This window comes from Bos indicus, chromosome 5 (genome assembly GCF_029378745.1).
Source record: "Bos indicus isolate NIAB-ARS_2022 breed Sahiwal x Tharparkar chromosome 5, NIAB-ARS_B.indTharparkar_mat_pri_1.0, whole genome shotgun sequence".
NCBI lineage: Eukaryota > Metazoa > Chordata > Mammalia > Artiodactyla > Bovidae > Bos > Bos indicus.
The window spans coordinates 1,962,380-1,987,301 of NC_091764.1; the positions used below are offsets into that span (position 1 = coordinate 1,962,380).

The 24,922-nt window shown below is 39.7% G+C and overlaps 1 protein-coding gene across 2 annotated transcripts in view; it reads right to left on the reverse strand.

Moving 5' to 3' along the window:
* The window catches only part of LOC109558654 (potassium voltage-gated channel subfamily KQT member 3-like), a 146,239-nt gene that overhangs the window by 57,496 nt on the left and 63,821 nt on the right, over positions 1–24,922 (reverse strand). For both annotated transcript variants that reach the window (XR_011566505.1, XR_011566503.1), the window contains one exon: positions 10,474–10,589. The gene's annotated coding sequence lies outside the window, so the exon portion shown is untranslated. The remainder of the gene's footprint in view (positions 1–10,473; positions 10,590–24,922) is intronic.

A 24,922-nucleotide genomic window follows, 5' to 3' on the forward strand; every position in this document is an offset into this window, starting at 1 on the left:
GATTGAAATTGTGCACTTTTTCTCCTCTCAGATAATTTATCCTCATCCCACATCTGGCCAAAGAAACAAATTATTTTTTTCTTTCTTCATACATATTTTCCTGTGCTGTTCATTCTTAGTGACAATAGTCCTGAATCTCTGAAAGCTTTGTAGATATCTCGGACCTCCTTACCTGTTTCGAGAGAAACCTGTATGCAGGTCAAGAAGCAACAGTTAGAACCAGACAAGGAACTAAAACTGGGAAAAAGAGCACAGGCTCAATATTGTCACTCTGCTTATATGACTTAAATGCAGAGTACATTATGGAAAATGCCAGGTCAGATGAATCACAAGCCGGAATCAAGATTGCTGTGAGAAATATCAACAACCTCAGATATGCAGCTAATACCACTCTAATGGCAGAAAGTGAAGAGGAACTAAAGAGCCTTTTGATGAAGGGCAAAGAGGGGAATCAAAGAGTTGGCTTGAAACTCAACATTCAGAAAATTAAGATCATGGCACCTGGTTCCATCACTTCACGGTAAATAGATGGGGGAAAAGTGGAAACAGTGACAGATTTTCTTTTGGGAGGCTCCAAAATCACTGTGGATGGTGACTGCAGCCGTAAAATTTAAAGATGCTTGCTTCTTGGAAGAAAAGCTATGACAAACCTAGACAGCATATTAAAAAGCAGAGTCATCACTTGGCCAACTCAGATCTAAGTCAAAGCTACGGTTTTTCCAGTGGTCATGTATGGATGTGAGAGTTGAACTGTAAAGAAAGCTCAGTGCTGAAGAATTGATGCTTTCGAATTGTAGTGCTAGAGAAGACTTGAGAGTCTCCCGGACTGCAAGGAGATCAAACCAGTCAATCCTAAAGGAAATCAACCCTGAATTTTCATTGGAAGGACTGATGCTGAAGCTGAAGCTGGAACTCCAATACTTTGGCTACCTGGTGCAAAGAGCTGACTCATTGGAAAAGTCCCTGATGCTGGGAAAGATTGAAGGCAGGAGGAGAAGTGGGTGGTAGAGGATGAGATGGTTGGATGGCATCACTGACTTAATGGATGTGAGTATGAGCAAATTCTGGGCAATAGTGAAGGACAGGGAAGCCTGGTGTGCTGCAGTCCATGGGGTGGCAAAGAGTTGGACATGACTTCGTGACTAAACAACAAAAGAAAAAAAGGTTAGAGCCAACTCTGGTTCCTAAATTCATTGCACATTTTCTCCCATTGTTGGTCAGTCACTAAGTCTTTCTGCCGTGATGTTCAACAATTTTTTTGCCCATTCAGTGGCTCTTACCAAGATGTTACAACAATAGTGTAGTCTGAGATCCTGCACCTAGATTCTCAGGACCCATGAAGATTTAGATGATTGGGCTCATGAGGTAGCTTTGTTTTGTGTCTTCAGCAAGAATTAAAAGGACAGATGGAGATGTGCTCGTGGACCAGCAGTGCCTGGAATTCACTTGGATGGTGGCAGTGACACCTGAATTCCCTGGGGGCCTCAGACGTGATCGGGGACTGACAATCTGGAGACTAAGCAGCAACCGTTGGACACAGAAGAGAATTGTGGTTGTGCTTGTGTTTCACTTCTGAGTCTTCCACTCCAGTTGCACTTTAGCCAGAAGGAGAAATTTGGATGGGCTACTGATTTAGATGGAAAAATGTGTGGACATTGCTACAAGACAAAACGAGGTTTGTGTTTCATCTCTGCTGTCATTACTAAATGAAATTAGGCAACTTAGTCAACATGAGTCTCTTTCCTCATTTGTAAAATGTGAATAGGAAAACTTGTTTCTCTCCATTTTCAGGGGAGACAATATAATTAGGCTATATAAGGACTAGATAGTAGGCGCTCAACAAGTATCTGTAGGCTTCATACTTCCCAGAGACCCAGGGAATGTTCTGTGTTTAGTTGCTCAGTCATGCCCAACTCTTTGCGACCCCATGGAGTATGCAGCCCGCAAGGCTCCTCTGTCCATAGGGATTCACCAGGCAAGAATACTGGAGTGGGCTGCCATGCTCTCCTCCAGGGGATCTTCCCAACCCAGGGACTGAACCCAGGTCTCCTATATTGCAGGTGGATTCTTTACTGTCCGAACCACCAGGGACATGATCCAGTGAATAAGAACAGTCAAAGAAAGACTGCTTGGTTAGATTTTATACTTGATTTTACGAGACTCTAGTCTGGCAGCTGGGACTCCTGTGTAAGCTAAGACATGCCAGTTCTGTAGTGCTTTATAACTTAGCAAGCATTTTCAACCCAGGATTTCATTTGATTCTTCCAAAATCCTTGTGGTAGGAGCATGATTGGCACTTTGTATGTCTTTTGTTTAAATCCCATTTAATGTAAATAAGGGGAATGATGCTGAGAAAGGTCACATAGTTTAAAGTCATAGAATTGTCAGGTAGAAAAGCCAGGAGAAAGGCCACATCTTCTGTCTTCATTAGGGGGTCTCTCCTGGGAGGCGGGGACATGATAGTGCTGTAAGATTCCTGGCATTCAGAGCAACTTGAACCCACAATTCCTACTTCTCTCATTCCTTTATGAAATATGTGCCTTGCATATAAAAAGCCTGCTTTTTAATGTACAACGCAGGATCCATTTTACTGATATTTTTTTTTTTTGTAAGCTTGACAATTTACGTTGATTGATTTGTTGTGTCATGAAACAAATATCGTTTCTATATTTTCAATTACCATTTGCATTTCCTCTAAGGTTTTATACCAGTCTAGTCATCTAATGAATTAAATTTGCATTTATTTCACTTCAGAAAGGTGAGAGAATTTCCTATTATAAACAATTTAACTGAAAAACAGCATAAATTGAATTCTGGCATTTTATTTTAATGGTGTTGGCTATATAAAATAAACAGCAATTTAACTTGATGTTTTTTTTGCATTTTTTTCATTGAAAATATTTTAAAGGAATGTTAGCATTTTTTAAAAATACGATTGCATTAAGAGAATTATTCAGGTGAGCAGTTACAGTTATCTGATTTCATTACACATACCATAAATGATTTCTTTTGGCATGCCTGTTAATATGCACTGCTACCTTAAGAAAAGAAAATAAGAAGAAGATAATGTTTACTGATTAAAAAAACACAAACAATATTGAAAAAAAAAAAGCACTCAAATAAAGGTGTAGGGAAGGTAGTCATAAACCTAGTATCTCTACCACTTCCCACTCAGAAAATCAGACCTGGTAATGAACTTCAATTGTTCCATTCAACTTTAGCTTGTAGCCATAATGAACCAAATTACTCTATAACCCTCATTAATGCTAAATAGCTCTCTAGCCTTTGGTTTCCTAAATAACTATCCACCCACAACTTGGCTAAGGACTTTCCTGAGTGCCTTTAGTAAATGAATGGTAGCATTCTTCAAAGGATTCTCAAAAAGCCAAAAATCATTTACTGTATTTGGACAAATACACTGGATGTCTGACAGGCCATGAGAATTCCTTACATCCATCAGTCTCTTATTTGGTCACCAATGTGCAGCATGTCAGTTAGATGGTCTCTGTAGGTGGAAGGAAGCCTTGTTGATCTCTGTAAAAGCCAGAAATTGCTGCTCCATCATCCCCAACTTACTGGCTGATTTTTATGCTGGAAGAACAGTGCCTATACATTTAAAGCAGCAAGATCTCTGCAGATTCAACAGAATGCTAAGTGAAACAGAGATGCTTTCATTGCAGACTATAATGAATCAGATACATGAGAAACAAAATTTTTAAAAACTTAAGCCTAAATGTCAAATTGCAGAACAGCAACTCAACTTCTTTTACTATGTTTGATGGGAAAATGTTAGAACCAAATATTGGAATAATCATGCAGAAATCCAGAGTCAAATATATTCATTACTCATTTGTCTGCATATTACTAAAATAAACTCTAAAGTAAGCTTTAAATTTACTTTAGAGAATGTGTATATGATAATGAACCATGATTCATTAATCATGGCTCAGTTCATGATTTAGCAATGGCAAAAAAAAATAGCCTACTATATCAGTAGTTCTGAATTTTACTTTCATTCATGGACCAATAATGATATTATTGATAGTGATATCAATACCACAATATCAATGGGGCTATTATTTATCCATTCAAATAAATGCCAAAGAATGTTCAAACTACTGCACAATTGCATTAATTTCACATGCTAGTAAAGCAATGCTCAAAATTCTCCAAGCCAGTCTTCAATAGTACGTGAACCATGAACTTCCAGATGTTCAAGCTGGATTTAGAAAAGGCAGAGAAACCAGAGATCAAATTGCCAACATCTGCCGGATCATCAAAAAAGCGAGAGTTCTGGAAAAACATCTATTTCTGCTTTATTGACTATGTCAAAGCGTTTGACTGTGTGGATCACAGCAAACTGTGGAAAATTCTGAAAGAGATGGGAATAGCAGACCACCTGACCTGCCTCCTGAGAAATCTGTATGCGGGTCAGGAAGCAACAGTTAGAACTGGACATGGAACAATAGACTGGTTCCAAATTGGGAAAGGAGTATGTCAAGGCTGTATATTGTCACCCTGCTTTTTTAACTTATATGCAGAGTACAAAATGAGAAACGTTGGGCTGGAGGAAGCACAAGCTGGAATCAAGATTGCTATGAGAATTATATCAATTCTCATGTCAATATCAATAACCTCAATAACCTCAGATATGCAGATGACACTACCCTTATGGCAGAAAGTGAAGAGGAACTAAAGAGCCTCTTGATGAAAGTGAAAGAGGAAAGTGAAAAAGCTGGCTTAAAAGTTAACATTCAGAAAACTAAGATCATGGCATCTGGTCCCATTACCTCATGGCAAGTAAATGGGGAAACAATGGAAACAGTGACAGACTTTATTTTCTTGGGCTCCAAAATCACTGCAGATGGTGACTGCAGTCATGAAATTAAAAGACACTTGCTCCTTGGAAGAAAAGCTATGACCAACCTAGACAGCATATTAAAAAGAAGAGATATTACTTTGCCAACAAAGGTCTGTCTAGTCAAAGCTATGGTTTTTCCAGTAGTCATGTATGGATGTGAGAGTTGGACTATAAAGAAAGTTGAGTGCCAAAGAATTGATGCTTTTGAATTGTGGTGTTGGTGAAGACTGAGAGCCCCTTGGACTGCAAGGAGATCCAACCAGTTAATCCTAAAGAAAATACGGCCTGAATATTCATTGGAAGGACTGATGCTGAAGCTGAAACTCCAATACTTTGGCCACCAGATGAGAAGAACTGACTCAATGGAAAAGACCCTGATGCCGGGAAAGATTGAAGGCAGGAGAAGAAGGGGACAACAGAGGATGAAATGGTTGGATGGCATCGCCCACTCAATGGACATGAGTTTGAGCAAGCTCCAGGAGTTGGTGATGGACAAGGAGGCCTGGTGTGCTGCAGTCCATGGGGTTGCAAAGAGTCAGACACGACTGAGTGACTCGGCTGAACTGCTTCAGATAAAGATATTGGTATGAGTTATAGGCAATATGTTGTTGTTCAGTCATTAAGTCATGTCTGACTCTTTGCAACCCCATGGACTACAATACGCCAGGCTTCCCTGTCCTTCACTATCTCCTGAAGTTTGCTCAAATTCACGTTCATTGGGTTGGTGATGCTATCCAACCATCTCATCCTCTCTCAAGGTATAGGAAAAAATGTGAAGTTACTTTCTATATAATCATGATTTTATGTCAGTGAGATATCCCAAGCAAATAATGAAAAATTTTACCAGTTTGGTTTCTGGATCAGGTATAAATTTGGTCAAACAAGTCTTATTAACACACAGGTTTTATAGCTGTATATAATTATGAGTTCTCAACTAAAGAAGTTAGAAGTGCTATCACTTCAATACTATTTTTCTAGAATGAAATATTGAATACAATGGCCTTTCTCAAGCTACAGACTTTTCCTCTCCTCTTACATTTTCATAGTGCTGTTTTTTTTTTTTTTTTTTTGTCACTCTCCAGTTTGAATAATTCCCTGGGGTAATTTCCTAAAGCTGCTGTAATGAATCCAGCTGCTAGCTGGATTGTTCAAGATAACAGGGATTTATCCTCTAGCAGCTCTGGAAGCCAAAAGTCAGAAATCAATGTGTAGGCAGGATTTGTTCCTTCCAGAGGCTCTAAGGGAGCACCATTCCATGCCTGGCCCCAGCTTCTGGTGACTGCTGGCAATCTTTTGTTTCTTATGGTGGTGTATTAATTCCCTTCTCTGGCTCTGTCTTCATATGACCTTCCTGTCTGTGTCTCTGTGTCTCAAATCTCCTTCTCTCTTTTTCTTTTAAGACTCCCATTGTTGGATTTAGGATCTTGGTTGACCTCATTTTGAGCCCCTTAATATGTCTGCAAAGACTCTTTTTCCAAGTGAGGCACAGTCACAGGTACTATGGGCCAGGACTTGAACACATATCTTTGAGAACCATTATTCCACTCACTGGGCTTCTTTGGTGACTGAGCAGTAAAGAATCTGCCTGCGAATGCAGGAGATGCAGGGATCCAATCTGTCTTGGAAGATCCCTGGAGAAGGAAATGGCAACCCACTCCAGTGTTCTTGCCTGGGAAAACCTGTGGATAGAGGAGCCTGGCAGGCTACAGTCCATCGGGCCAAAAAAGAGTCAGATATACTTAGCAACTAAACCACAACAAATCCACTCACTACACTCTCTAATGCTCTAGTTTCATGAGCTGGTTAAAGTCTAGCCCAAATTTTATCAGCAGAGAAGTAAGAGAATCAATCACAATGAAGTGAATTCATCATAAATTCAAATGAATTAAATGTTGATAATGGCATTTTGTTCTGAGGTTCCTCCTTCCTAATTTTTTCTTGTTAAAATGTGATAATAATATTAGATGGCAATTGTTTAAAAAACATTGGTGGGGGGGTTCACATTTTGGTAAAGACTGTCTTAATGTGATAAAGCTCCTAAACTGATTTCTTATTTTCAGGGAAGGATCTCAGTTGGCTCTACCTGGATTACGTGCCTTGCCCACACTTGAATCCATCACTGTGACTAAGAGCGAGGTACTGTAATTCACCTACCTTGGGTCACATGGTCAGCAAGGAGGCTCATATGATAGGCCTATTGCTAGCGGGAGGTGTAGACAAAAATAAAAGGTACTGTTAATCCTCTGCTGTTGGGACACTGAGTATTACTAAAGGGCATCACAAGATCACTTTCTTTTGTGCGATACAAATTCATGGGATTCAGTCTCAGGGTCTCTGTTGATAGTTCATTGTTCTTTTGTCCATTTTGATATTGATTTTGTGCCTTCATTCACTGGGGACCTGCTGAGATGTGCTTGATGCTGGGGATATAACAATACGTAGTTTGCAGGCTCTTTCCACAGATACCTTGTGAACAAGAATGATTTTAAACATTTAATTAAAATATAACTACCCTTACTGGGGGATGGGAAAAGTGCCATTTGCAGAGATAAAGAAATAACTAACCAAGTTTGGAATAGGTTAAGATTTACAAAGAAAAAGATAACTGTGGAGTGGGTCTTCCAGGCATAGACAATAAATGAGGTGTTAAAAGCCATGGGTGTTTGAAAGGGCAACACGTGTTTGCCCTTCAGGGTGGTTTGGAAAAAGGATGTGTGGTGGGGAGAGTGCAAAATGAAGCTAAAGCTTACAGAGTGGAAGCCTAATGTGCCGTGGATTGCATCTTTTAGCAAGCCTCTTAAATGTCTCTACAGCCTCCAGATTCTCCCTATTTCAATCCTGAAAGTTGTTATCAAGTCATTCTTTTTAAAATTCGCTTTGCTCATTTTCCTGCCGAAAAGCTAGCATAGACATTCATGGCCTGAAAGTATACCTTCATTGTTGTGTTTTAGGGTTTATACAAGGGAAGCACTTAAGACAGCGCCTGGCACGTGACAAGAGTCCACTTCATGTTAATTACTCTTGTGCTTGTTATTAGCCTGGCATTCCTGCACTCAGGCTATTCTAATTTTTTCTATCATTTTCTACTCTGTCCAAACCAGGCTTCTCACTGTTCTCCAAATATGCCGTGTTTCTTTCCACCTTTGTTGACCTTCTGTATTATCTTCATGGGTTGAAGTCTTAGCCATATTTCAGACTCTCACTCAAACATCACCCCATTTCCATTAGTCAAAAATTATTTTTCCTTTCTTCTCACAGGATTTTGCTTGAACTTAAATAACTACTATGTTGCTGCTGCTAAGTCACTTCAGTCGTGTCCGACTCTGTGCGACCCCATAGAAGGCAGCCCACAAGGCTCCCCCGTCCCTGGGATTCTCCAGGCAAGAACACTGGAGTGGGTTGCCATTTCCTTCTCCAATGCATGAAAGTGAAAAGTGAAAGTGAAGTCGCTTAGTTGTATCTGACTCTTAGCGACCCCACGGACTGCAGCCCACCAGGCTCCTCGGTCCATGGGATTTTCCAGGCAAGAGTACTGGAGTGGGGTTCCATTGCCTTCTCCACACTACTATGTTAAAGAACTGCATTTAACATAGAACCTTATATATAGTTATTTATGCATATGGCATTTTCTATATCTGCTTGGCTCTAATTGGTTCCTTTTTTTGATCTGTTTTTCTTCTACCAAGGAATATTACTGTAAATTTTTATGAGGGTCTTTTTAGTTGCCTTTTCTTATTGTGAAAGCCAATTATGGGTAGGTAGGATTGTCTTTAAGAGAGTCATAAAAAAATCTAACAATTTCTGTCTTTTATTTTAAAAACGTATAAATATTATTAATTTCTGCCTGAAATCTTTAACTAATGCACCAAGACAAGAAAATGAAAAGAAGAGCAATGAACATTGCTCCTCCTTATAATACATAATATTATAACTAGAATTACTTGGAGGAGATATGATTATCTAATTGGAAATATCAATCCAGCTTTTTTGTGAGAATGAACTGAAAAACTATTGGGGTTATTAGAAACTTTAGTAAGGTAATCATGAACAGATAATACTTTTACAATATGCCTATTAAAAAATACATGTGTATATTTGTTTGGGGAGAAGACAATGACATGTAATAGATAGCACTAGCAACAGAAATAAAAAATGCTTGAGAGTAATTCCAAGAAATGTTTAGAACTATGAGAAGAAACAAACCCAAAAATTACTGAAGAAGGTGGAAGAAAACAAATAAATGAAAAAATATATCAAATTCCTTGGGATATCTTAATACTGTGAAACAAGCTTATCTCTAAATTTAAAACAAACTAAAATAAAATTTCAGTAGTTTTGTTATTTATTATCATTAGACCTTGAAAATGGTTCTAAGATTCATCTGTAGACTAGAGACTTTGAAAAAGGCCATTCCGGATGGGAATAGTCCTACTCACTATTTAAATCTATTACATTGCTGTATCTAGAATAACACAGAAAAGGTTCAGGGGCAGGGGCACAAATTAATAATTTAGAGGAGGAAGTCCAGAAATTGACTCAAGAAATTAAAGCATTTAACATAGTAACCATGCCTTTGTTATGACCAGTGCATTTTCTTGGCAAAACTCTCTTTGCCCTGCTTCGTTCCGTATTCCAAGGCCAAATTTGCCTGTTACTCCAGGTGTTTCTTGACTTCCTACTTTTGCATTCCAGACCCCTATAATGAGAAGGACATCTTTTCTGGGTGTTCTAAAAGGTCTTGTAGGTCTTCATAGAACCGTTCAACTTCACCTTCTTCGGCATTACTGGTTGGGGCATAGACTTGGATTACTGTGATATTGAATGGTTTGCCTTGGAAACAAACAGAGATCATTCTGTCATTTTTGAGATTGCATCCAAGTACTGCATTTTGGACTCTTCTGTTGACCATGATGGCTACTCCATTTCTTCTAAGGGATTCCTGCCCACAGTAGTAGATATAATGGCCATCTGAGTTAAATTCACCCATTCCAGTCCATTTGAGTTCGCTGATTCCTAGAATGTCGACATTCACTCTTGCCATCTCTTGTTTGACCATTTCCAATTTGCCTTGATTCATGGACCTGACATTCCAGGTTCCTATGCAACATTGCTCTTTACAGCATCGGACCTTGCTTCTATCTCCAGTCACATCCACAGCTGGGTATTGTTTTTGCTTTGGCTCCATCCCTTCATTCTTTCTGGAGTTATTTCTCCACTGATCTCCAGTAGCATATTGGGCCCCTACTGACCTGGGTAGTTCCTCTTTCAGTATCCTATCATTTTGCCTTTTCATACTGTTCATGGGGTTCTCAAGGCAAGAATACTGAAGTAGTTTGCCATTCCCTTCTCCAGTGGACTACATTCTGTCAGACCTCTCCACCATGACCCGCCCATTTTGGGTTGCCCCACAGGCATGGCTTAGTTTCATTGAGTTAGACAAGGTTGTGGTCCTAGTGTGATTAGATTGACTAGTTTTCTGTGAGTATGGTTTCAGTGTGCCTGCCCTCTGATACCCTCTTGCAACACCTACCGTCTTACTTGGGTTTCTCTTACCTTGGGCGTGGGGTATCTCTTCACGGCTGCTTCAGCAAGGTGCAGCCGTTGCTCCTTACCTTGGATGAGGGGTATCGCCTCACCACCGCCCTTCCTGACCTTCAACGTGGGATAGCTCCTCTAGGCCCTCCTGCGCCCGTGCATGCATGGATCCTTGGATGTGGGGTTGGTCCTCCTGGAAAAGACAGAGGAACCAGAGATCAAATTGCCAACATCTGCTGGATCATGGAAAAAGCAAGAGAATTCCAGAAAAACATCTATTTCTGATTTATTGACTATGCCAAAGCCTTTGACTGTGTGGATCACAATAAACTGTGGAAAATTCTGAAAGAGATGGGAATACCAGACCACCTGACCTGCCTCTTGAGAAATTTGTATGCAGGTCAGGAAGCAGCAGTTTGAACTGGACATGGAACAACAGACTGGTTCCAAATAGGAAAAGGAGTATGTCAAGGCCGTATATTGTCACCCTGCTTATTTAACTTATATGCAGAGTACATCATGAGAAACGCTGGGCTGGAAGAAGCACAAGCTGGAATCAAGATTGCCGGGAGAAATATCAATAACCTCAGATATGCAGATGATACCACCCTTATGGCAGAAAGTGTAGAGAAACTAAAAAGCCTCTTGATGAAAGTGAAAGAGGAGAGTGAAAAAGTTTGCTTAAAGCTCAACATTCAGAAAATGAAGATCATGGCATCCGGTCCCATCACTTCATGGGAAATAGATGGGGATACAGTGGAAACAGTGTCAGACTTTATTTTTGGGGGCTCCAAAATCACTACAGATGGTGACTGCAGCCATGAAATTAAAAGACCCTTACTCCTTGGAAGGAAAGTTATGACCAACCTAGATAGCATATTCAAAAGCAGAGACATTACTTTGCCAACTAAGGTCTGTCTAGTCAAGGCTATGGTTATTCCAGTGGTCATGTATGGATGTGAGAGTTGGACTGTGAAGAAGGCTGAGCACCAAAGAATTGATGCTTTTGAACTGTGCTGTTGTTGAAGACTCTTGACGGTCCCTTGGACTGCAAGGAGATCTAACCAGTCCATTCTGAAGGAGATCAGCCCTGGGATTTCTTTGGAAGGAATGATGCTTAAGCTGAAACTCCAGTACTTTGGCCAACTCATGAGAAGAGTTGACTCATTGGAAAAGACTCTGATGCTGGGAGGGATTGAGGGCAGGAGGAGAAGGGGAGGACAGAGGATGAGATGGCTGGATGGCATCACTGACTCGATGGACGTGAGTCTGAGTGAACTCCGGGAGTTGGTGATGGACATGGAGGCCTGGCGTGCTGCGATTCATGGGGTTGCAAAGAGTCAGACATGACTGAGCCACTGAACTGAACTGAACTGAACCATGACTTTTACAATGAACAAAGGAAAGGTGGCATTGGGACCACTGGCTAACTTTGGGAAAAAATGAGGTTATAGCACCAGAACACAGTTTGGCTATCTTCTAAATAATTAGTGGTTTAAAAAAAAAATAAAATGATGACAACCACTCTATTAGCTCTCACAGTTTATGTGGGTCAGAAATTTGGGAAGGATGCCATTGAGTTGGTCTGGCTCAGGTTCTCTCATGCAGTTGCAGTCAGTGGTACTTGGAGCTGAAAGAGCTCGGTATTGAAGCAACTGGGCTCTGGCTGAGCATCTCCAGTCTCAGGGCCTCTTGATGTGATTCCTGCTTATGCACTACTTTGGGTTTCCTCACAGCACGGAAGTCTCAAGGACCAAGATCGCTTACCTTTCTTAAAATTGAAGTTTAATTGGTGTACAATATTATATAAGTTACTGAGGCACAGTATAATGGTTCACCATTTTTAAAGGTTATATTAAAATTATAGCTATTATGAAATATTGGCTATAGTCTCCATTTATACAATATATCCTTGTAACTAATTTTATAGTTTGTACCTCTTAATCTCATACCCCTCTATTGCCTCTCCCGCCTGCCCAATTCCCACTGGTAATCACTAGTTTGTTCCCTGTATCAGTGAGTCTGCTTCTTTTTTGTTATATTCACTAGTTTGTTATATTTTTTAGATTCCACATGTAAGTAGTATTATATAGTATTTGTGTTTTTATGTCTGACTTATTTTACTCAGCATAATGCCCTTCAAGCCCACTCATATTGCTGCAAATGGCCAAATGGCAGCAATTTTATTATTTTTCATGGCTGGGTAATATTGTTTGTGTCTCTGTGTGTGTGTATGTGTAACGTTTTTATCCATTCATCTGTTGATGGACACTTAGATTGCTTCCTTAAAAATTTCAAATTTTTTGGCATAAAGAATTATTTATTGACATTAAAATTCCATCCATCAGTGTACTCTAAGGGTATTTTCACACTGTGGAAGTTAAGCTGGCATTTTAGTGATTATAGAATTTTAGACTACTATAATGACAGGTAACATAGATTTTTCCTTGCACTGGGAACATATTTTAACCTTAAGGGTCGACATGTAATGGCCACTCCTGGCCACTTACCCCCACTGTTCAAATCATGCTGACATATAAATCAGTGACTGGAGATGCTTTTTAAAAATTGTTGCTGTTGTTCAGTTGCTAAGTCATGTCCAGCTCTTTGTGACCCCGTGAACTACGGCATGCCAGGCTTCTCTGTCCTTCACTGTCTCCCGGAGCTTGCTCAAACTCATGTGCATTGACTCGGTGATGCCATCTAAACCCCTCATTCTCTGTCATCCCCTTCTTCTGCTTTCAGGCTTTCCCAGCATCAGGGTCTTTTCCAATGAGTTGGCTCTTTGCATCAGGTGGCCAAAGTATCAGCTTTAGCATCAGTCCTTTCAATGAATACTCAGGGTTGATGTCCTTTAGGATTTGCTGGTTTTATCTCCTTGCTGTTCAAGGGACTCTCAAGAGTCTTCTCCAGCACCACAGTTCAGAGACATCAATTTTTCAGCACTTAGCCTTCTTTATTAAAGTCCAACTCTCACATTCATAGATGCGAGTGGATTTTCACATGAGTGGATTTCCCGATGACTCAAATGGTAAAGAATCCACCTGCAATGCAGAAGTCCCACATTCAATCCCTGAGTCAGGAAGATCCCCTGAGAAGTGAATGGCAACCCACTCCAGTGTTCTTGCCTGGGAAATTCCATGGACATAGGAGCTTGGTGGGCTACAGTCCATGGGGTTGCAGAGTCAGACATGACTGAACAACTAACACTTCACTCATATTTGTACCTGACTACTGGAAAAACCATAGCTTTTACTATATGGACCTTTACTGGCAAAATGATGTCTCTGCTTTTTAATATGCTGTCTAGTTTATCATAGCTTATTTTCCAAGGAGCAACTGTCTTTTAATTTTGTGGCTGCAGTCACTATCCACAGTGATTTTGGAGCCCAAGAAAATAAAATCTGTCACTGTTTCCACTTTTTCCCCATCTATTTTTTTAATATCCCTGGTTTATTAAGATTAATAATTGGTTACATTGAATTCCTTAAAAATATTTAGGATTGTACTTTAAGTTAAAAAGATGAACATGAATGTTTTCTTGAATATGAAACTATGTAGCATATCAGTTTAAAAACAAAGTAATTATTTTAAATGAGACTGACATTTGTTTTAATTGTGGAATAAAAGAAAAAAATGTTTGGAAGGCTCTAGGTATGAGCATTTCTATTTTCAGTTCACCAGAGCTGTAAAAGTTATTAGACTATGTTCAGACTGCTAACACATTGGCTGAAGTCTTAAGAGAAAGTATTACAGCAAGCAAGACAGGAGTTGAATTGCCTCTGGTGACTGAGAAGTCACTTAGTTACAACAACATAGTTTACCACATTCTGTTGGTTAACACTGAAATATAAGCCCATCGAGATTCAAGGGTAGGGGCCATAGACTTAGTTTCTTGATGGAAGATTGTCAATGTCATTATAAGCAGAGCACATGGGATGGGAGATATTGTTCCCATCATCTTTGGAAAATACAGTCTGCCACATTCTGTCACATCTTGCTGACAGGAACTTCATGGAATAATCTGGGGAAAGTCTCCCCATCTCTCTACTCTGAGAGCCAGCATCATAAATCTATGATTTTCAGACTTTAGCACATGTCAGAATCACCTAGAGGGTTTCTTAAAACACAGATTTCTGGATCCAACCCCAGAGTTTCCAATTCATTATGTTCCAGAGGTTGGAGGGTGAGAATGTACATTTCTCATAAATTCCAAGGTGACGCGGATGCCACACATCTGAGGACCACATGTGGAGAACCATTGTTCTAGATCTTAGCATTTACTTACTATTGTCCTTTGGATGAGCTTCCCCAGTGGCTCAATGGTAAGGAATCTGCTTGCAGTGCAGGGGACGCAGGTTAGCCCTGGGTAGGAAAGATTTCCTAGAGGAGGAAATGGCAACTCACTCCAGTTTTCTTGCTGGGGAAATCCCATGGACAGAGGACCCTGGCAAGCTATAGTCCATAGAGTCGCAAAGAGTCAGATACAGCTGAGTACTCGCACAAATAAATACACAAATCCTTTAGATGAAATATTATGGGTCATGTTAAAGCAAATTTTCCCCATGTATTGATTGAATTAGTCTTCAGGTTTATTCTAGACCATATCTGCTTTCATGGTTGGCTTAGAGAAATTAGAGGGCTGACAAAATTAGGAGGGATTTTCAGTCTTTGTGGATCTCAACGGGCTTGTCTGCATCCCTCCCCTTTGGGAGTGCCAAGGATGATTGCATTTTTGGTGAAAGGGAATATCTGTTGCTTTCTGACCACTTAAACTGTTTTTGCTTCAAGTGCCAATGATGAAACTTCTTCACCTGGTGGCTGCTGATAACCTAAGACAAACTCTGTTCATATAGTGATGGACAATATCCTCGTAGGGTCCCGTGTGACAAGGGTTTCTATGTTGCCCAAAACTCCTTACCAAGTCAGCATAGTGATGATGCTGAGAAACAAATTAAAAGAAGCAATCTAGGATTTTATCAGATTGAAATATTCTTATAATCTTTCATGGCTCAAAAATTTCAAGTGTAATTAGTCCTAGTGGAGGAATATGAGGTTAGCTGTAAAATCAGAAAAATGAGACCAGATTGTATTGAATTTGGTGATGATTTCATGGAGACTCAGCATTCAGAGGATATCTGGAGACTTATTTTCCCTGGTTTTACAATTCAAGATTAACAACTCTGAATTTTGTAGAAACCAAAATTCTCTGACTGATAAGGCTTTGCACAATTAACTTAAATACTCTAACCAAATAAAGCAGGCAGAGAGGGCACCAAGGACAAAATTGTTCAAGGACAATTTTGTGTTTTGGGCTCTGATCCTTGTCTCTATTGTTCTAGGATTATAGTCTTGTCTAGTTGGACTAGATAAAAGGTTGTTCAACCATTTTTTTTTAAAGGATGAATAATTTCAAGTTGTAGAGCTCTTAGTTTATTAGAAATGTATCTCCTGTTTGCCTATTCATTATCTATCATCTGTTTATCAATCTACCTATATTTATCTATCTATCGATAAAGCAAGAGAGTTCTGGAAATACATCTATTTCTGCTTTATTGACTATGCCAAAGCCTTTGACTGTGTGGATCACAATAAACTGGAAAATTCTGAAAGAGATGGGAATACCAGACCACCTGACCTGCCTCTTGAGAAACCTATATGCAGGTCAGGAAACAACAGTTCGAACTGGACATGGAACAACAGACTGGTTCCAAATAGGAAAAGGAGTACGTCAAGGCCGTATATTGGCACCCTGCTTATTTAACTTATATGCAGGTACATCATGAGAAATGCTGGGCTGGAAGAAGCACAAGCTGGAATCAAGATTGCCGGGAGAAATATCAATAACCTCAGATATGCAGATGACACCACCCTTATGGCAGAAGTGAAGAAGAACTGAAGAGCCTCTTGATGAAAGTGAAAGAGGAGAGTGAAAAAGTTGGCTTCAAGCTCAACATTCACAAAACTAAGATCATGGCATCAGTCCCATCACTTCATGGAAAATAGATGGGGAAACAGTGGAAACAGTGTCAGACTTTATTTTTTGGGGCTCCAAAATCACTGCAGATGGTGATTGCATCCTTGGGAGGAAAGTTATGACCAACCTAGACAGCATATTAAAAAGCAGAGACATTACTTTGTCAACAAAGATCCATCTAGTCAAAGCTATGGTTTTTCCAGTAGTCATGTATGGATGTGAGAGTTGGACTCTAAAGAAAGTTGAGCGCTGAAGAATTGATGCTTTTGAACTGTGGTGTTGGAGAAGACTCTTGAGAGTCCCTTGGACTGCAAGAAGGTCCAACCAGTCCATCCTAGAGATCAGCTCTGGGTGTTCATTGGAAGGACTGATGTTGAAGCTGAAACTCCAATACTTTGGCCACCTGATGCGAAGAGCTGACTAATTGGAAAAGACTCTGATGCTGAGAGGGATTGGGGGTGCAAGGAGAAGGGGATGACAGAGTATGAGATGGCTGGATGGCATCACCGACTCAATGGACATGAGTTTGAGTGAATTTCGGGAGTTGGTGATGGACAGGGAGGCCTGGCATGCTGCGGTTCATGGGGTTGTAAAGAGTTGGACACGACTGAGTGACTGAACTGAACTGAATCAATATATTCAGAAAAATGAACTCAGTAAGATATAGATATAAAATATCTTAATTTTCTCCAATAATTAACTTCAAACATACTCAGTTGAATCGCCCTTTTTCATCCCATATCTACAATTGGAAGATCCCATTGTCTTCTAGTCTCTTCTAGGTATACACAGTTCACTTTATGGCTTATATCTTATATCCAGTTCAAAGCACTACCTATTCTCTAATTTGTCCTTGATCAGGAATTGAGCCTTGCAAGGGAAAGGGGAGGAGCCTCCCTTCTGCCTTACTCCCTTTTCTGGGTTACTCTATATCCTTTGGAGTGTTCAGGTCTGTCCAGAAGGAGGGGGAAAGGCAGAATTAAATAGCACTGTTTTGGTTCCCCCTTTATAATTGACGGCTTCTGTATAAGTGGCAGCCAAAGCCTGGCTTCTCTATCGTATGTATGTGTTTGTTCTTCACGGGCTCTATGGGAGAATACCCACCGTATCATCCCTGACACGGGAGATGGGCTCCTGAAGGACTTCTCCAAAGTCCCATCAGCCTTGGATCCCATACCTCTCACTGCTTGGACTCCCTTGTCCGTCAGGTAGCCTCTTTAGTTATCTTCTGTGTTATCTTCCAGTTTCCCTCCCACTGGAAACTCAAGCATCCTCAAATCCTTTCCGCTTCAGATGGTAGGGGTACAGGCTAGTCCACTGACCCCTCTCCCTCATTTTACTCTATTCCCCTCTAATTCCTTTGCTCTCATCCACCTAGGCAGGAGTACAGAGCGCCTCACGTGCTACATAGGAAGATATCCAGTTGGGAACTGTGATGCTAGTCTATCTTTTTGCAAGCACTTTCCTGTCTCTACAAATGGCTTTTACCTTTATCATACTCAAAGATTATAATGTTTCATAACATTAGGATGAAAGATGATTTGTTTCATAACAAATACTTTGTATTTCCCTCTTTTTCTTTTATCATGAAATAAAATTCAGAGATAATAAAATATCATAAAATAACATATTTTAATTTAAAAAAGGGTGATATAATGCTTTAACTATAAATAAGGGAAAAAAGAATGTAATTTATTATAAAATAATATGTAATACATATTAATATGTAAGTGCTCAAGCAGGATTATACTAGAAAACAGAATGAAGTAGTCTGATGCTTGTAGCTGCTTATGATGAATACTTGGATTTAAGATAAAGTTAGAAGCCATTGGGTATAAAGGAAGGAAAATTAAAGGGCAGAGAAGTGAGGGAACCCTAATTAAAACTAGTGGAATGATTAATAATAACCTGACTTATATGTACATGATAAGAAAAAGAAAAGGAAAGAGCCTTTGACAAGTTTGGATAAGAATGCCATGGGAAATGACTAAGTGTCAAAACGGAGAACATGAAGAATTAGCAAAGCAGTAGCAGCAGTCTTACTAGTGTAATGTAAAAATAATTCCTTTCCTATGACATAGGTTAGGGCAGTTTTTAGATAACTCAGAAAATATATTTCCTATCTTGAAATGCCACCACCATATGTGCAAGCATGTATTTGGCAATGTCTGGCATGACATGGAAAAAGTATGTCTTCTGTGAAGACACAAGAAGTGTGAAGCTCATCCTCATTCAGCGGGACTTTCTCGTGTTTTTAGGATGTCTGACACCCCACACAAATTTTTCCCACGAAATGCCTGAAGTGCCCCACAAACATAGCAAGAACAACGAAAAAAATAAAAACTCAAAATTTCTGAAATGCTCCCTAGAACATAGAGGTGTAGTTCCTCCTTTGTGGGAAACATGTCTTAAAATATTTTTTTATTTTTTTAGTATTAAGCTAGTTATCTCAATGATGCATCTGAGTAAGAACTGCTTTTGTGAATTAAGCTTTAGTATGATGTCACTGGTTTATCCTGAAATCTGATACTGTATTTTCAACAAATGTAGTATTGAGGATGCTATTCACATCACAAAGGGTCTTCTGTGTAGGAAATGAAAGATGCATTTGTGACTCAGTACTGAGATACGTCAGCTTCTTTTGAGTACTACTCACTTTGAGTCATGTATCTAATCACGTTTTCCTCTTCATGTTGGGCAAATGAAAGCTTAGTGTTAAATTTTTGATCTTTGTTCACAAGTCAATGGGATGGGATAGAATGCCTTGTATATAATGATTTAATTCTTAATTTTTAACTTCTTTTCTACCCTCTTTCCTCTTTTGCTGTTATCACTTCATGAATGTATCTGTTTTTAAAATAAATATTTTTCTCTGTTGGGACAAAATAGCTCAAGACTCCCAGTTTTAAGATTGCAGACAGAACACACGCTATAATCTCCCCCTGCTTGTACCGAATTCCTAACACTATACAGTAAGGATTCCACATATGAAAGAATTCCATCCCAAGACATGTTTGTAAGTCCAATTTATTCATAAGTCCAACAAAGTTAGCCTAGGTACCCCACTAACACAATTGACAATATAGTACTGTAATGTAGTTTGATGTTTTCGAATTATGGTGCTGGAGAAGACTCTTGAGAGTCCCTTGGTCTGCAAGGAGATCACATCAATCAATCCTAAAGAAAATCAACCTTGGCTATTCATTAGAAGACTGATGCTAAAGCTGAAGCTCTGATACTTTGGTCACCGGATGTGAAGGGTTGACTCATTAGAAAAGACCCTGCTGCTGGGAAAGATTGAGAGCAGGAGAAAGGGGTGACAGAGTACAAGATGGTTGGATGGCATCACTGACTCAGTGGACATGAGTTTGGGTAAATTCTGGGAGAGAGTGAAAGACAGGGAAGCCTAGCATGCTGCAGTCCATGGGGTTGCAAAGAGTTGGACATGACTTAGCCACTGAACAACAACCGCAATAACTGTAATAGGTTTATAATACTTTTCACACAAACAACATCCAAGAAACAAACACAAAAAATAAAGAAAACAGTTTTAATCTTACAATACCTTGAAAAGCACAGTAGTATAGTACAGTAGCTGGTATACAGGGGCTGGGATCAAGTGAATGGACAAGTAGAGTTACTCACTAGAAGAGGAAGAAGAGGCGGGAGATGATAGAGCTGAAGGGTCATCAACAGTAGGAGATTGAGGGCAAGTTGCAACTTCATTTATGCCTGATGTTGATGGAATGCATGTCTGCATCTTTGAAAGTTCATAACTTGAAGGTTTGCATGTAGGAGACTTACTGTATATATTCATAACTATGGTTGCAAATAAGAAAGGCAGCTTTCGTGGGCCAGAAGCTGTGAGGATGGAAACAGCTAAAGAGCTTGGGACCTTTGCAGATGATACCTATCCAAGAAAGGCCCATAGAATGTGGAGCCCAGGAATAATGGGCGTGATGGTAGGGGGAGGTGAGCTGGTTAGACTGATTGTTCAGTATCACCTTATATACCACATCAGTTGCTACATATCACTAGCTGCACTTTGGTGAGTGAAAAATATTTTTGCTTGGAATTTGGTGTCAAAACATGAAGGCCAGATGGTTCCTCAATAGAAGATAGTTGGGAGGGATTAATTTTTTTGTGCAGTAGTAAGTTCTGTGTAGTAGGAAAGAGTGAAGTTCTCTGAAGATTTTCATCACATTGACTGCCATCCCCTAGATTGCCATCATGAGTTGCTCAAAGACAACAATCAATAAGCTTCACTTCAATAACAAAACTGACAGGATAAAATTGAAACTGTTAGTCACTCAGTCGTGTCCAACTCTTTGCAACCCCATAGACTGTAGCCCGCCAGGCTCCTCTGTCCATGGAATTCTCCAGGCAAGAATACTGGAGTGGGTAGCCAGTCTCTTCTCCAGGAGATCTTCCCAACCCAGGGATTGAACCCAGGTCTCCTGCATTGCAGGTGGATTCTTAACTATCTGAGCCACCTAGGAAGCCCAGAAAGGATAAAGCGTCATACCAGTGAGCATTTTGCAGCATATGTGTCTTATTAGCCACCTTCAAATTTAAGGTGGGTTATAAACAATCATAGTGGTGTGATTATTAGTCATATCTCTCCACTAATGCAACTACGTATAATGGTTACATTTAATCATTTTCATTCTTTTTCTTTTTAAAAATCCTGTTAGCTCCTTCAGTATTCCGGCATTTAATCCTAACGTTTATTCTTGCTAGGTACAAATAATTTTAGGTTTACTTTAATGTTAATAATTTACACTGAACTTAAGTCAACTTTCGTATTCCTATTGGTAATTCTCTGCAAGAAGTTAGCAGAGAAATAACACCTCTTCCTTGTGAATAACAGGATAATAGTAAGCTGTCTGTCATAGAGTAAAATGATACAATTGACCAACTGTCAGGGAATGTTCTCTGAAATCTGAATTAGTCTGCTGGCTGTAGTTAAGGATGTTGTTTTGTTATAGAAAGAATTTTCTCTCTGTGAGGTCAGTTGGCTCAAGTAAGGAATGAATGAGCAACCTTAGCACTCCCCTCCTTTAAGTAACGTACCCTCTAACCAAGTGAATTACTTATATAATATTTATTACTTATTACATACACAGTTCCATTGTTTATTAAGATCATGATGCCAACTGCATTCTGAATAGTGTTGATTTGTCTCCAACCATCTTGGATGGTAGGGAAAAAGAACCTGTGGAAAGATGGAAGAAAGCCAAGAAACAGGAATGGGTAATGGAATGAAGTATAAGTTAGTTTTAAACACAGGCACTGAAATTCATTCAAAAGTTTTTTGACCTAGTTTGGAAAAATCAGTTGTGTTGGTTTCCTTGTATAAAAGATGAGTTTTCAAGCATCGAGGTAGTAATATATGAATATGCAACTGTATTGTGTCTTTTGTTCTGTCCTTCCTCTTTGGCAGGTGGGAGAGCTGTTACTGTATTTCTAAGGAAACCAGGAAATCAAACAGTTTCTTTTGTGGTCTTGAGGTTTGGTACTTGGCTGTCTGATTATCCAGTGTTTCACGACGTGTCACAAAAAGTAAAGGACAAGAGAAAAAGGTTATTTTCCCCCTAGGCAATGGAGAAATTAAATCTTTGAGGGGATAGGAGAGTTCCTCAGAGAAGGAGACAAGAGGCTGAAGGATTTTTGGGTGATGGAGACCAGTCTCTCCAGAAAGTAGTCTAGGCGGTGTCATGACTCCCAGGGAGGGTGCATTAAGGGTTGTCACATGGGCAGTGGCGATATGGATACTACTTGCGGAGTGGTCCACCTTGGCATATGAGTGGGCATGATGAATATCTCATCACTGTGACCAAGACCTTTCCTTTATTTCCACAGAGTTCTGTAAGCTCAGGGATATTCCTCTTAAGAGAGGAGTAGAAGCTATTTAAAATGACTGATACTGCTAACCATGGCAAGCAGGGACCCAGAGATAGATCTGATTTGGTATAATGAGGAAAGATGACATTTCTTGGCACTTTGAGGATGAGAGGCAGTGATTACACTAGCATGCACACTTGACCTCATTCACTCCTGAGAGTTTCTAAAGGAATTTGGTGTTATTATTTGCTGTTCACATCCTTATCATAACTCTTAAACATACAAAATTGTGGAAAGAATCTTTTATTTTGTGAAAACTCTTTTTTTAAAAAAGGGCCATTTGATTTTAACTGCAGCATATTTGAAGTGACAGTTATATTAATAAATACATCTTATAATTTAAAAAGAAATTACTTCTAATTAGTAGAAGTTCAAGTTGCAATCTGCAACTTATCATGTAAAACAAATAGACTATAAACCTCATGGCTGATTTGTGAGTTTCCAGAGACCAACGAGTAATTGTTTGACTTCCTGTTTTAAAGAATATACCTAAGTGACAAATAGAATCATTATTAAATATGCTGAGGCTAGTGTAATTGAATTTGTCTTGGAGTTGGGCTTCTCTTGTGGCTCAGCTGGTAAAGAATCTGCTTGCAATGTGGGAGACCTGGGTTCGATCCCTGGGTTGGGAAGATCCCCTGGAGAATACCCACTCCAGTATTTTGGCCAGGAGAATTCCATGGACCACATAGTCAATGGGGTTGCCAAGAGTTGGACACGACTGAGTGTGAATGCTTTGCTGCTGTGTTATAAACTATTTAAAAAATACTCTGAAATGGACAACAAACATAACCTCTGATTCAGTTGGCACATGCTTCAGAAGTTTCAGGTTTTTCTTACAATTCTATCAAGAAATAATTAGCTGAAAACATGAGAATGGTACCTAAGATTAATGATAACATCAATAGGCTATTTGAACTCAATAGGCTAAAAATGAACACATGGAACACGGCAATTAAGCAGATTTGGTTTAAATAAAGCACTCTTACTTGCCAGGAAAATTACCCTCTGCGTTTGTGTTTCCACTGGGAAATATTTCTTGGGATTGGGGCAACCAAAGCATTTCAAAAACAATGGAAACAATAACCAAGTTAAAAATACTTCAGAAAGAAAGAAAGAAAGAAAAAAGCTCTCCTGGCCATTATTATCTTAAATTCTCAGTAAAATAACAGAGCAGATATTAAGAAAAAGAGTACTATATATGCATCAAGAGAGTAGTGGAAGCCTGGGTGAGAAACAGCACGGGCTTATATAGAATAGATCATGCCAGACGTATTCAATTGCATTCGTTTGATCAAATTACAAAGGGGGTGAAAGGAATTCAGCAGATGTAATATATCTGGACTTTACTAAATCATTTGATTTATGCCTTATGAAAACTTACTTAAAATTTTAATTAAAATTAGCTTAACTATTTATGCTACCACGTAGCTGGAAACAAACTCATAAGTTAAAAAATGGAGGTGAGATTCAGCAGCAATATACCTGAGTTGAAGAAGAGGGATATGGAAAACTCCAAAATGGGCACTGGAGAAACAGTTGGTTCCAAAAGACAGTGAGCACTGTTAAATGAGAAGGGCTTCCCAGGCGCTGCTGCTGGTGAAGATTCCACCTGTCAAGCAGGAGACACACATTCCACCCCTGGAGGGGGGAAATCACTGGAGAATAAAATGGCAGCCCACTCCAGTATTCTTGCCAGGAGAATCCCATGGACAGAGAAGCCTGGTGGGCTACAGTCCATGCGGATGCAGAGTTGGCCACGACCATGCATCTGAGCACACATTACAATACAAAAGAGTAGAAAGGTGACCTGCTAATATGGAGTTAGGGAATGGAATGGATTCCGCAATATTTCTTTTAATGGATTTGGAAACATTGGATATATTTATAATATAAGAAATAGTGTCAGTTCAGTTCAGTTGTCGCTCAGTCATGTCCAACTCTTTGCGACCCCATGAATCGCAGCACGCCAGGCCTCCCTGTCCATCACCAACTCCCAGAGTTCACCCAGACTCACATCCATCGAGTCAGTGATGCCATCCAGTCATCTCATCCTCTGTCCTCCCCTTCTCCTCCTGCCCCCAATTCCTCCCAGCATCAGAATCTTTTCCAATGAGTCAACTCTTCTCATGAGTTGGCCAAAGTACTGGAGTTTCAGCTTCAGCATCATTCCTTCCAAAGAAATCCCAGGGCTGATCTCCTTCAGAATGGACTGGTTGGATCTCCTTGCTGTCCAAGGGACTGTCAAGAGTCTTCAACAACACCACAGTTCAAAAGCATCAATTCTTCAGCGCTCAGCCTTCTTCACAGTCCAACTCTCACATCCATACAGACCACAGGAAAAACTATAGCCTTGACTAGATGAACCTTTGTTGGCAAAGTAATGTCTCTGCTTTTGAATATGCTATCTAGGTTGGTCATAACTGTCCTTCTAAGGAGTATGTGTCTTTTAATTTCATGGCTGCAGTCACCATCTGCAGTGATTTGGGAGCCCCCAAAAATAGTCTGACACTGTTTCCACTGTTTCCCCATCTATTTCCTATGAAGTGATGGGACCGAATGCCATGATCTTCATTTTCTGAATGTTGAGCTTTAAGCCAACTTTTTCACTCTCCACTTTCACTTTCATCAAGAGGCTTTTTAGT